The sequence below is a fragment of the Neofelis nebulosa genome, chromosome 6 (genome assembly GCF_028018385.1).
Source record: "Neofelis nebulosa isolate mNeoNeb1 chromosome 6, mNeoNeb1.pri, whole genome shotgun sequence".
NCBI lineage: Eukaryota > Metazoa > Chordata > Mammalia > Carnivora > Felidae > Neofelis > Neofelis nebulosa.
In genome coordinates, this window is record NC_080787.1 from 93,716,661 (window position 1) to 93,730,406 (window position 13,746).

Here is a 13,746-nt window from a genome sequence, read left to right on the forward strand (position 1 = left end):
CTATATTCAGTTTTATATGAAAAAAAGAAAAGCTGGTGGCTAAAAAGTTTGGATACTCACTATTGTTGCCATGCAGGATGGGTGAGGAGCCATGCCTAGAGGACATAGTTGCGAACACTGTGATAAGACAGTGAAGGTCAATATGTTGATGCCATAGTCTGCGTACTAGCAAAACACCTGACTGAGAGAGCAATTTCCATTCTCATCTAGATGGATTATTTACCACTCAGATATTTAACTGTGTATCACACTTAATTCTCAGTTAAACAAATGAAATACTAAATGATTCCTAAAATGCAAAGCCCTACAATGTCATCTATTATTACAGATCTGCCAATGATTTCTGTGGGGCGTAACAGAACTTCTCAAAAGGCCTCAACATATGGGTAAGTGACTCTCTGTGACATTGTGATTTAAGAGATTAAAATTCCCTGTTTAAAAAAAAAAATGTCTCTCCTGGTGACTTATGCTTGTTACTAGACATTCTTCTGTTAAAAATTCACTTTTCTAGGGGAGCCTGGGTGGCTCAGTTAGTTAAGTATCCAACTTGGCTCAGGTCATGATCTCCGGCTTATGGGTTTGAGCCCCACATTGGGCTCCACATTGGTAGTGCAGAGCCTGCTTGGGATTCTCTCTCTCCCCCTCTCTCCCTCTCTCTCTGCCCCTCCCCCACTCATGCTGTTTCTCTCCCTCAAAATAAATAAATGAATTCTAAAAAAAAATTCACTTTTCTAGATCAGAACAGTGTCTTCTGTTAAAAATGTAAATAATTCTATGTAGGAGATATGATGTTTTACAAAATACATACTCAAGTTTCAAAAATATAATTAAAAAATTTCTGGAATTACATTTGTTTTACTGCACAATACCCTCTTTCTCTTCAATAGCAGAAAACTGAATTTTGCCAATTTCAGATAGCTTAGTCACCTCTGGTTTTAAACTCAGTCTTTTGGGAAATTTACTACTCAGCCATTCAAGATTCTTTACCCCCTTCTTCCTTTCCTTTTGAGAGACTCTGGGCTTATGGAGGCTTATCTGAGGGGAATGGTGTTGCATTTGAAGAGTGCGTTTCTTTTTTAAATTTTTTTTTAATTTAATTTTTTATTTTTTAAAATTTATATCCAAATTAGTTAGCATATAGTGAAACAATGATTTCAGGAGTAGATTCCTTAATGCCCCTTACCCATTTAGCCCATCCCCCTTCCCACAACCCCTCAAGTAACCTTCATTTTGTTCTCTATATTTATGAGTCTCTTCTGTTTTGTCCCCCTCCCTGTTTTTATATTATTTTTATTCCCCTTCCCTTATGTTCATCTGCTTTGTGTCATAAAGTCCTCATATGAGTGAAGTCGTATGATTTTTGTCTTTCTCTGACTGACTAATTTCACTTAGCATAATGCCCTCCAGTTCCATCCATGTAGCTGCAAATGGCAAGATTTCATTCTTTTTGATTGCCGAGTAATACTCCATTGTATATATATATATATACCACTTCTTCTTTATCCATTCATCCACCGATGGACATTTGGGCTCTTTCTGTACTTTGGCTATTGTTGATAGTGCTGCTATAAACATGGGGCACATGTGTCTCTTCGAAACAGCACACCTGTATCCCGTGGATAAATGCCTAGTAGTGCAGTTGCTGGGTCGTAGGGTAGTTCTATTTTTAGTTTTTTGAGGAAACTCCATCCTGTTTTCCAGAGTGGCTGCACCAGCTTGCTTTCCCAGAAGAGTGCATTTCTTATCCCTGGTGATCTCCTGCCCTCAGAGGTCTTCCCTGAGGTGTGACTCACCTCACCAAGTCTTAGGGATTGACTTTTGCCTCCACTTTGTCTTCCATGGATGCTTGGTTCTACTTTGGCTTCCAATTGTATAATCCATGCTCTGTGTCCTTCTTGACCCAGTCACAGGGTTCTTTAGTCTATCATTTCTTTACATACTTCTTCTTTGTCTTCTTACGGACCAGGAATCCCTGACTGGTCCCCACCCCAAACTAAGGTGAGTAGAACTCTGAATGGCTACACTAAGGCCTGTGGCCTGGACCAGGGCTATAAAAAGGGTGTTATATGGACATGATACTAGTAAATAAAACTATTTAAATTACTGTTGCTAGTTATCAATGAGATCAGACAGGAATTGAGAGTAAACATTCAGAAACTTTTGTAGAAATCTGAATTTAATAATTAAAACTTGGGGCTTGTATTTTTGATATCTTTGGATTTTCTATCTCATATACCTGAAAGTTCATTTTTATTATTTTATTTATATTATTTTATTTTTATTAAAAAAGTAACTGGTCCTTCACCAGAGTGAGTTTGGGAAGTCTTGGCCTGGATGATTGCTTTTTCCTGCTCAGGCGCCATCTTGGCCGTGGCTTGGGCTTCTCTGTGAGCTCTGGAAAGCAGTGTCTGCTCACTCCCCTGATGCCATGAGTCCCACAAATCAAGAAAATTCACAAAAAGTAACCTCAGTTAAGATCTTAAAATATCTCACCATCTTGACGAAGATGTCTACCTCACCATCCTTGACAAAAAATGCAGGAGAATAGAATTAAATAAACGTAAAAAATCATTTTACTTGTCGGAAGCCTGATTTTCCTCAACAATAAAAAGAGAATAATAAACCCCATCTCATTAATTGTTGAAAGGCTCAAATGAGAAAACATATATAAAATTCTTAACGTAGGGCCTGGCACAGAAATGTTAACTTCCTTATAAAGTAAGTAGAGTTTCTAAGACATTTTTCACTTCAGCAGTTAAGTTCTCTCTGTTTAAACAGAAACATCCATTCTTGTTTATCTTTATATTACTGAGAACATTTAAAGTTGAAAATTCATTGCACAGGGCTGTGATTGTAAGAATCATAATATTTATTAGAATTGTAAGAATTAAATAAGAGAAAAAATGTGTGGTGGTTAAACAAAGTGCCTTGTGTGTAGGAGGAGCTTAATTAATGATCGTGCCCTCGACATACACACATGCACACACACATTCATTCAGCCACACGTGAGTACACATACACACACATGCATACACATGTACAACACACCTACACACATATAAGATTCAGAAGCTGTTTTCTTTCAGCAAGAAAGACCTGGGCACCTACTGTGGATGGTATTTTGTTGATATAGTTGGGGTATAAGTTTATTAAGTAGAAACAAGGCAAAAAAAAAATGACAGCTGCTTCCTGATAATTTTATTCTCCAGCTTTCAGAGAGTGATTCCATAATTGCATCTGTCTTTTCCCTATCTTGCCACAGTGTGATTTTTATGAAGTAATTATACTAGCAAAGGATGGTTTAGACCTAAGAAGTGAAATATTTCTCTTAAATACCGCTGTTTTAATTAAATGTAACCCTAGGAGAACAGTGTTTAGTTACACAAATGAAACAGGCTGAGCCTTGGGGCACTCCGAATCCAAGAGAGGAAATTGGGCAGCAGAGTCAATTGGGCACAAGGTCTGAGGAGAGTGAAACGATGTCTCAGGCAGACTGGAAGTTAATTATTTAGTCAAAATATAATATGTCACAATATGCCAAATGCATCAAGCCACGTGAGGCAAATACGTAAATGTGACGACTATTGATTACCACCAAATTAATGCCTTGGTTATTTAATCAGTTTTATATTTGTTTTAGCACTTTAAAATCAGTTAAAAGCCAGTGCAATAAAAAATGGTTGGAACTAATACAGAGAGACCAGAGCCATAATCAAATTTCAAAGTAAGAAATTAAATTTGGGTCATAAAGCCCCAGAAAGCATGGTTTCAGAATCCCTGTTTGGGCTAAGTTTTATGGGAGAACTTTCTCAATGGCATAAATAAGATCCACAAACAAAGTAACAAAGAGAGGCATCATCCTCTCGTTATACATCTCTTGGGCAAATCCACACACAGTCCTGGACAAAACATACTTTCACATAATTTGGGGGACTAGAGAGGTATCAGGAAATGAAAATGATGGAGATGAAAGGGCACTACATTGTTAGGAACCTGCTTTAAAATGTACCCAGGAGCTGTTTTAATTTGTTTTATGGTAAGACACATAGACATGGAAAGGACTATGGTGAAGGAAGGAAATTTTATACTCACAGGTCTTTAGAAGCAGGAGGCTAGGCATGCCACGCAGGTCCACATGGGAAGCACTGGAGTCTGTCAGTAAGCAGAGGGAAAGCAAGGGAAAGAATGGGCAAAAGCCTTTATTGTATTTTCTGTGGGAAAGAATGCGCAAAGCAAGGTAAGCAGGGTTAGGATTGGCTAGTGTGAATAATTCCAGCAGGCTCGGGGGTGTATGGGTTGTTCTGAACTGTCTTTTGCCTAGTCCTGAGGTGACTGGGGGCAGTAGGGTGGGTGGTGGCTTGGTATTTGAAATTTCAGTTCAAGAGGTAATTGGGGAGTAAGGGTTCTGGATTGGTTGGTTCACATATGAAAGGGGTTCTTACAGACAAGTGATTGCCCCCAGGGGCCATCTCCCCATGGCTGTGAGGCTCCAGAGCATCAAGAAATGTAGAGAAAATATGGAAATGTGGACAATACAGGACCTTTCATTCTCTGTGTTCTGGGATATGAAGAGTGTAAAAGTACTGAAAACACTGGGCTGGCATCACTCAGTATGTCACTCAACTGTGCTAAGGACTGTCTTTACTTTTATGCTCTCTTAACCATTCAGAGATGCTATCAGAGTTTTGCTGGTCCTGACCATGCATTCTTCTCAACTACAGATTATTTTGCAGCTCTGATGCTAATCATGTTTCCTTCAATAGCAAAAAGGCTTTAAAAGTTAAATAATGAGAAAATGACTCTTTAGACACCGGTGATTCTGCTGAAGTTCTCTTGAAAACTCTTCACTTATGGAGAAATGCCTAGGAAGGCTGTCCACTGAGGGTGTCAGTGAAGGTATTAAGAGATCAAGCATTGTTGAGGAAAGATGAACATCTCATTGTGACACAAACAGAATACATTCTAGAAATTATGGTCTTATTCTTCAAAGGACTGAAGAAGCAATATCTTTAGACTGAAAGAGGTAGGAATGTTTTTCAGATCATTGTTTTATACTTCATACACAGAATAAATTATAAGCCGAATTTTAGCTAAATTTACCATATTACAGGTGTATTTTACTTTCATTTATTTAATGTGATCACTATAATGCCCATGGTTACATTTCTGTTAATTTTTCAGTTATTAAATTTGATTTTCAGTAGATTAAATTTAGCAGTAAAATGTTCTCTGTCCCAAAGCATAAAAGGAAAGTCCTCGGGCAATAACACTTTTTCAATCTTTGTTTTTTGAAATGCAGTTGGTTGTAATAAACACAAACACACATGGCAAAATACGACAACTATTTTTTCATTGTTAGCATTTCATCTGTGAGTTTGAAATTTAGCCAACAATTGTTTTTGTCCAGAGGTCAAGAAGTGAAAACATCATAAAAATGGTTTCTCACAGAAAATAACACTGCACTGATCACATCTAAGGCTCTGGAAAAATAACAAAGAACCAGTCCTCTGTCTCCAAGGGAACAAATGCTCCTGCATCTCTCCCACAGTGGCTATTCCCTATCTTACCACTATGTGGTGCTGCTTACTCTTAAATTGTGTGTGTGTGTGTGTGTGTGTGTGTGTGTGTGTGTGTGTGTCTTTGCTTTTTATATTTATGATGCCTGATATTAAAAGTATAGTATACATTCTGATTTGGAAATATCAGGTGCTAGGCTTCTATTTACTGAACCTGAGCTCTCTGAGTTTGGCTGTGGAGATTCAGCTTTGCCAGATGATAACTAGTTTAATCTGAAGCCTGAAATTACATGTATTTCCTGCTCAACAAATGACTTCTGTGATGGTAGCAGAATTCACACTAACCATATTGCTAATTAATCTGATTTCACACACGGACATAGATTTGGTGTAGAAACATTCTAAATAAAGACCTTTCAAATTGTGGACGCATTTAACTTTGTCTCTTTCTAATTGAGACTCCCATGTTTCACCATTATAGTGAAAGAATGATTAAACAAACAAATAAAACTTTTGAATAGGGGTGATCATGTAGACTTGCCAGTTAGAATTTGGTTAAAAAGAAACAAAACTCCACAAGCCTACTTGACTTAAGCAAAAGGGGAATAATTTAAAGACTACAGGAATAGCTTAAGGAACTCAAAGGAAGAGAATATAACCGTCAAGATGGGAGCTGGGGAACACCAGTCCTCAGGGAACAATGGAACTGCCATCTCCTATACCTTGAAAGCCACATGGTCCTTTTCTGTCTCTGAACTCCAGACTGAGTAAATGCTTCTTGTCCTTCCTTTTTGTATTTAAACACAGTAAAATCCCATGAGGTAAAAATTGGAGAGTTTCTAGAATACTTCTCTTTACATAAAGTGATGCTGTACTTTGAATAGACTATCTGGTTTTATATATATTGGGATTGATCTTATTCCAGCATAAAGGGTTGAACTATATTATTAAGAGCATTATAATACTACTCATATCTTTTTCTTCATTTCAGTTTGATGTCTTAATACTTTTCATTGAAATTTACTGAATTTAAAGCAGGCTTGCTGCTTTTCCAGCCACTATGGTTCTTGGACCAGGGATGAACACATCTCCATGGTCTATCAATTCACTGATTGGCCAGATTCTCCCTCATGAGAAATGGGCTATGGCGACAGGTACACTACAATCATTGGGGGGCAGAGGTTGAACTGAAAGGTCAGAGAGAAGCAGAGCAGATCCAGTAACACAGCAAGTGAACATCACAGACAAGCTGCATGATGGGGGCACCCAAGCTGAGGAAATGAGTAAATTATTAAATTTATTGAATAAATTCTTTTCCATAGACAAATAATTTGGAAAGGATTTCATGCCTATCTTTGGGAGGATGGCATGGAGGGAGGTCTAATAATTGACTTGGGTTATTTGCATATCTGAGACTGAGGATTTGGGGACAGAGGGAGTATGTTTTTTTATATACATTTTTCTCCTGATTCAACTCCAGGAAGGTTGACTAATAAAAGGCCTGGTAAGATTTAAGAGCACTTCTAAGGGAAATGTGCCATGAATATGACTGGATTAGGTGATACAACTGCCAGCTCACAGGTGGTGAATCTGGCTCTGCTTTGTTCATCATGTTCCCTTACTCTAGTATCTGCCGTAACCTCTCTGGTCCAGAAATGAGTGTGAGGGACTGCTTTCTCAGTGTCGCGGTGACAAAAGAGGTACAGTAGCTATGGTTGCTGGTTTCCCATATTCTTTTCCCTTGGATACTGATGCTAGAAAGAAAGGAAAAGATATACCATGTTATCAAAAATATAAGTCCTTTGACAGTGGCAGGGCTATGGCATTTATTGTAGCTATTTTAGATATTTTCAGATTCTACCAGGTAAGAAGCACCATCCATTTCTAGAAAGAATTTTAAAGGAGAAAATCAGTGATTCTAATTCTATTCTTTTTCTTTAAGTTCAAAGTGTTTTATTATTTTTTTGAATATAATTAATTGTCAAATTGGCTAACACACAGCGTGTAAAGTGTGCTCTTGGTTTTTGGGGTAGATTCCTGTGGTTCATTGCTTACATAAAACACCCAGTGCTGATCCCAACAAGTGCCCTCCTCAGTGCCCATCACCCATTTTCCCCTCTCCCTCACCCCCCCACCAACCCTCAGTTTGTTCTCTGTATTTAAGAGTCTCTTATGGTTTGCCTCCCTTCCTCTCTGTTTGTAACTATTTTTCCCCCTTCCCTTCCCACATAGTCTTCTGTTAAGTTTCTCAAGATCCACATATGAGTGAAAACATGAAATCTGTCTTTCTCTGACTGACTTATTTCACTCAGCATAATACCCTCCAGTTCCATCCACGTTGCTGCAAATGGCATGATTTCATTCCTTCTCGTTGCCAAGTAGTATTCCATTGTATTTATAAACCACATCTTTATCCATTCATCAGTTGATGGACATTTAGGCTCTATCACTAACAAACTTTCTGAACCCAGACAGGTCCCTCATTTTTCCTGGGCCTCAGTTTTCTTTCCTATAAGAAAAGATCAAGTCTCTTTCTATTATATTTTTGTATTTCTTGTGATTCACATGGCACCCTCTTAAAGTGCCTGTACCCATCCCAAACCAGATGAAAATCTTTGTTTCCCAACCCAAATCAGGATGGATAATTTTGGAAGAGCAGTTCTGCCAACTTTAGATTTATAGGAACCAATAAATTAAACAAATAAGATGTGCTTTTGGCAAGCAGTTGTTTTGAAAGGGGGAAAGAGAATCCAGGTAATCACTTGCTATTCGATGGAATTATACCATTTCAAACCCCCCCCCCCCCCCCGCCATGACATGCACACATGATTCCAACCAAATTGTTGTGCATACAAAACTCATATGAAGAAGCAGTAGAATGCAAGGAGTTTGAGGGTGTATGTCATGGAGTCAGGTTGCCTAATTTGGAAGCCCAGCTCTGCTGTTTGCTACTATGTGACCTTGGGCAAATGACTTAACCTCTCTGACCCACATTTTTACCATCTGTGAAATGAGTATAATAATGGTACTTTCCTTAAAGGCTGGCTGTGAGGATGAATAAAGCACTCAGTATAGGGTCAGGCACATAGTAAGTGCTCAAAAAACATTGCTTATAATTATTATCTACATGTACTGGTAAGGAAGACTCTATGGACTTTCATATGGTCTGGGAATGCTTTAAAATGAAGAAAAATGAATTACAGACAAACTCCTTTCAGCTTCCAAGAGGCATCTTTTTTCCTATGTTGGCATGCCCCCAGAGTTTGTCCTTCCCACCAAATCATCATTTGAGTGGTAAGGAACCTCAACTCCTCAGTAAGTTCCAAGAACTTCGGAATCTGTGTGGACAACCCCAAATGGTTACCTACGTAAGTAGGCTGGTTGGGTTTTATTAATTACCTAGTTTAGCTTCTTGTTTTATAGATGACTTCCCGCCCATATTGGAGAAAAGGGCAGGAAGAGAGCTGAAGCAGCCACTGTCTGCTGCAGGGCAGGGCAGGGAAGGGCAGGACAGGGCAGAGTGTGGGGAAGGCCGTCTCAGAAAGCCAGAGTCCAGAGGAGGAGAGAACACAGAAGACAGCTGCCTATAAACAGGGCAGACGGAAGAGGCAGAGGAACAAAGTTATAAGAATTTTCCACAAATAGCTCCCACAATAATCATGCAATTTGCAAACTGAGAAATGTCTGTGCCCTCAGCATTCATACCAATGTGGACAGACGGTGTCACCCAGCCTCCTCTACTACAACTCATGAGAGCCTCGTGAAGAAGGCACCCAAGAAGACAGAAGAAGCGTGTTGAAATGGGTTAACTCATTAGCAGGGAAGGATATGGGGGGAGAAATTGCGGCTGCCAACAGCTGGCTCACTTACGGATACTGTAATTTGTTCAGTGTTTCACTCAGTGTCTAAGAAAGCCGCTTATCATTTTGTCCATACCACTTTGGAGTTATTCAAAGACAACATCGTTTTGTTAAAAGTCCTGATATAAGCCCTCTAATTAGTTTTAGTAGAACTACCTAGATGTGGAGGGGCACTAATGATCAGCAGCTGGTTGCTCTGCTGGTGCCCAGAGAGAAAGCCAGTCCCTAATTGGATTTACCTGCATGGTTTAGTTATCAGACAAGAAGTAAAATAGAAGAGTTGTTATGGAATAAATATGTGAAATAAGGACAGGTATGTGTGCACAGGAGACAGTCAAACATCAAAGCTTGTGCCATCTGTCGTATTTATAAAGCTATTATATTTATATATAAGACTGGAGACAGTTTTAGGGATCACCTCACATAGATCCTCATTTTCTAGAGGCTCAGAGTAGTTCAGTGTTTACTCAAGGTCACCCAGTCTAGTAGGCAGCCCGTGTTCTACTCAGGAGCTCTTTCCACCTTAGGCCACTGCCTCTCCTGGATGTCACTTAACTGTGTCTTTGGCAGGGAGGGAGTTGTTTCTCTGTTTTTATTGTGTAGGCCAGGAGACTTCCTTTCAGTAAAACATAGTAGTGAAAGTTACTGTTGGCTATTTTCTAAAAAAAACCCAATTATTTTGGAAGGAGGATTTGAAACATAGCTTCCAGATTGAAGAGTTCTTCATGATGATGTGTGAGACAGACCGCCCCTTTGACCATCCCAGGAATCATTTCTTACGGAAGAGTCAGGCCATGGGTAAAGAAGCTGACACAAGGTGATGGTATTTTGTTAGAAAGGAAAATACATCGATGAAGGAGCCAGTGCAAACACGCAAGAAAATTCACCCTCAAAACCCTGCAAAGGGAAGGTGGGCTTGCTTGTCTAAAAATGGTTAAAGATGGCCAAGTGTATGAATAAGCCAAGTTCCTTATACTTGTCTGAGAGAAGAGGTTGCTTATCCAACTACCTTTCAGGGAAGGAGTGTCTCAGTGCTCTGTGACTCTTCAAGTTTGTTCAGGTTTCTAAAACAGGATTACCAAGGAGTCTGACAGCAATGGGAATAATGAAGTGCCCAGAATAAGCAGCAAGGTGGCTTATGTCATGTTGTATGCAGCATCATGAATAAGAGGTGATTTATCCCTTTCATCAGGCCAAGCTCTTCACAGGCAAGGCATCTTATTCAAACGATGGCCACAGCCTAGATCATAAATAAAATCCCAAGCAACAAAAGCACCCTTAGCCAAATATAATTTAAAATTAGACCGCATTCATCTAATTTTAAAGGTAGGAAAATGTTTCAGGTACATTTTATACATAGTCTATAAATAATATCATGATCTTCACAAATTTGATATTTAAAATTCTAGTCGGTGAAACTGTTGTCAAACTCTCCCAGGGTTTGAGGGGAATATGAAAAGTACTGGAAGCCACTTGAAGCCAAGGAATATTGAGAAAGCAAGGAAGGGTTGATATTTCTCCAGGGTTCTGCAGGAAATATAGGAATGGAGTTAGTGTTTTGTGGAAACACACACACACACACACACACACACACACACATTTGTTTTTCTATATATGAAAAGAAAACAATGTGGGCAATCTGCATTTAAATGTTATCTTACTTTTGGGGGTGCCTGGGTGGCTTAGTCGGCTGGGAGTCCGACTTCGGCTCAGGTCATGATCTCATGGTCCATGGGTTCGAGCTCCCACATCGGGCTCTGTGCTGACAGCTCAGAGCCTGCAGCCTGCTTCCAATTCTGTGTCTCCCTCTCTCTCTGCCCCTCCCCCGCTCAAGCTCTGTCTCTGTCTCTCTCAAAAATAAACATTAAAAAAAAATTAAATGTTATCTTACTTTTGAAGAGCATCAAGATCCTTTTTTTCCTAGTGGAAAATGTTGTGTCTGAGGGCGCCCTGCAAACCTTCACTTCAATACTGGGGGGAGGGAGTGAGTAAAAAGCATTAGATGGATCATTTTGAGGTGAACAAAACCTCTTATGTTTGCTTTTATTATGTCATCACAAAACTTCTAAGAATTTTTATTTATTATTTATTTTAGTTACAGAAAAACTAAAATATATTGTATACCACTACTTACCAAATAAAGCTTTTAATAAGGTCATTAAAATGACTTCCTAAGTCTGCCGTGCCTATTTTTTTTTTTTTTTAAATAAAATGAAGGGAACAGCTCTCATGGCAACCTCTGCCCTCTGTTGTAAATTGACCTTACACATGCCTGTCCGCTATGTGAACCGTGAACAATTTTTTGGAACTCTTTCAACCCTCTTTCTTTACTTGTTGTGATAGTTAACATCTACAATGAATGATAAATCTGTAAGAGGCACACTACAAGCTGCTCATTAATTACAACACATGCTACAAATTCGTGGGTAGACTGAGGCTGTGATGATCCACACGAGTAAGTTGAGGACATGGGGTTTATGTAGTTCCCTTTGTTCTTCGTATGACAAAGTTGTAAGAGACGTACTGCCATTACCATTATAACAATGTTCTAGGGATCTCTTCCTAACTAGCATCAGTTCTAAAGCCAGAAGGCTGTTCCCTCTTGCCAATATTATAAAACTACAACAAAGTTTACTAGTTTTATCCTTAAGCTTTTTTCCTTTTTTTGGAAGCTTAACAGAGTGCAGAATGAATGCGTTGTTCAACTGCTGGTTCTTTCACTCAGTCTTCCTCTTTTAGACCTAAAAACTATACTGCAGGGGCACCTGGGTGGCTCAGTCGGTTCAGCATCTAACTCTTGGTTTCAGCTCAGGTCATGATCTCACTGTTCGTGAGTTTGAGCCCCAGTCCAGCTCTGCGCTGACAGCTCGGAACCTGCTTGGGATTCTCTCCCTCCCTCCCTCTCTGCCCTGGCTTCCCCCCACCCCCTGCCCCAAATAAATAAACACTTAAAGAAAACTATATTATGCAGACTTGGCTCATTTAAAATAAAATTCTTTTGATGTTTTATAGATTTGGTAGTTTAAATTGATCTGTTTCTCCATTCCCAGTAACTTAGAAAAAGAAAAAAAACGAGCAAATTCTTTTAGAACTTCCCTAAACGAATTTAGGCATGGTAGATGCCAAAAGTCACCACTCAAAGGACCCTGTGAGCTAAGGTTAATAGTCACTGTAAATAAGAATCTTGAAATGGAAATAGAGTAGGTGAGTGATTATAACTGGGTGATCTTTACTGCGTGGAGGCTCACAGGGAGGTTTCTGGTGCTGGACTCTGGCTGTCTGAATTTTGTTAATTTTTTTTTTTCAACGTTTTTAATTTATTTTTGGGACAGAGAGAGACAGAGCATGAACGGGGGAGGGGCAGAGAGAGAGGGAGACACAGAATCGGAAACAGGCTCCAGGCTCCGAGCCATCAGCCCAGAGCCTGACGCGGGGCTCGAACTCACGGACCGCGAGATCGTGACCTGGCTGAAGTCGGACGCTTAACCGACTGCGCCACCCAGGCGCCCCATGGCTGTCTGAATTTTGATTGGCCATTTACTGTTGTATCACTCAGGAGAAGTTGTATGGTCTCGTTGAGTGTCAGAAGAAAATGAAATTGTAAGAGTGACTTCCTCAGAATGCCCGAGGACTAAATGAGGTGGTGGACCCGAAGCTTCTCACACAAGACCTGGTTCCAGTTACCATTATTATGTTATTATAATCTAAACGCAGTGACATAAATTCATAGGATTAAGTGAATTGCTTATCTTGAAATTCTCATAATTCTGGCTCTCCGCATTGGTGGTTACATTCTAAGTCACATTTTGTTTCTGTTTTCAGATGAAGAAAAGAGATAGAATGAATAACATGTAATTGATTTTATCACTGAGTTAAATGTTAAGATATTTTAAGAAGTGCTTCTAATAGTGGGATATGATAACAGTTTGGAATGTGAGTCACACTATCCGTGATGTAGTGTGACTTAATCTGTCAAGGAGTTCAATGATGGCGTTTTTCCCTTCTTTTATTTTTAGCTTTACAAAACAAGTTGAACATTTTGCTTTTTAAATTTCACTTGAGTGGAAAATGTCTATAGTATACTCTTTGCAAAGATTTGCCCTCTTTCTGTTATATGATAAAATCTATTCAGTTCGGCTCAATACTCTATGGCCAAACCATTTCTCTGTCCTGGAAGAATAAACGTTGACTCAGACACTTATTTTAATGGTAATAGCTAAGGTAAGTTGCAAATGCTAATGGTTAAGGATAGCTAAGTTACAAGAACTTGGTTCAGGAAGATGAAAAGTTCCTCTCCAAAAGAGGAAGGCAGGAATGAAACGGGGGCTTATTCCAGTTGCTTGTGCATTCACTTTACCACTACTTCTGCA

At 39.3% G+C, this 13,746-nt stretch overlaps 1 long non-coding RNA gene across 7 annotated transcripts in view; it reads left to right on the forward strand.

The window, feature by feature from the left end:
- LOC131514602 (uncharacterized) overlaps positions 1-13,746 on the forward strand; it is a 58,608-nt gene that overhangs the window by 1,056 nt on the left and 43,806 nt on the right. For all 7 annotated transcript variants that reach the window (XR_009263156.1, XR_009263159.1, XR_009263160.1 and 4 more), the window contains exon 2: positions 329-386. This is a non-coding gene — a long non-coding RNA (uncharacterized LOC131514602). The remainder of the gene's footprint in view (positions 1-328; positions 387-13,746) is intronic.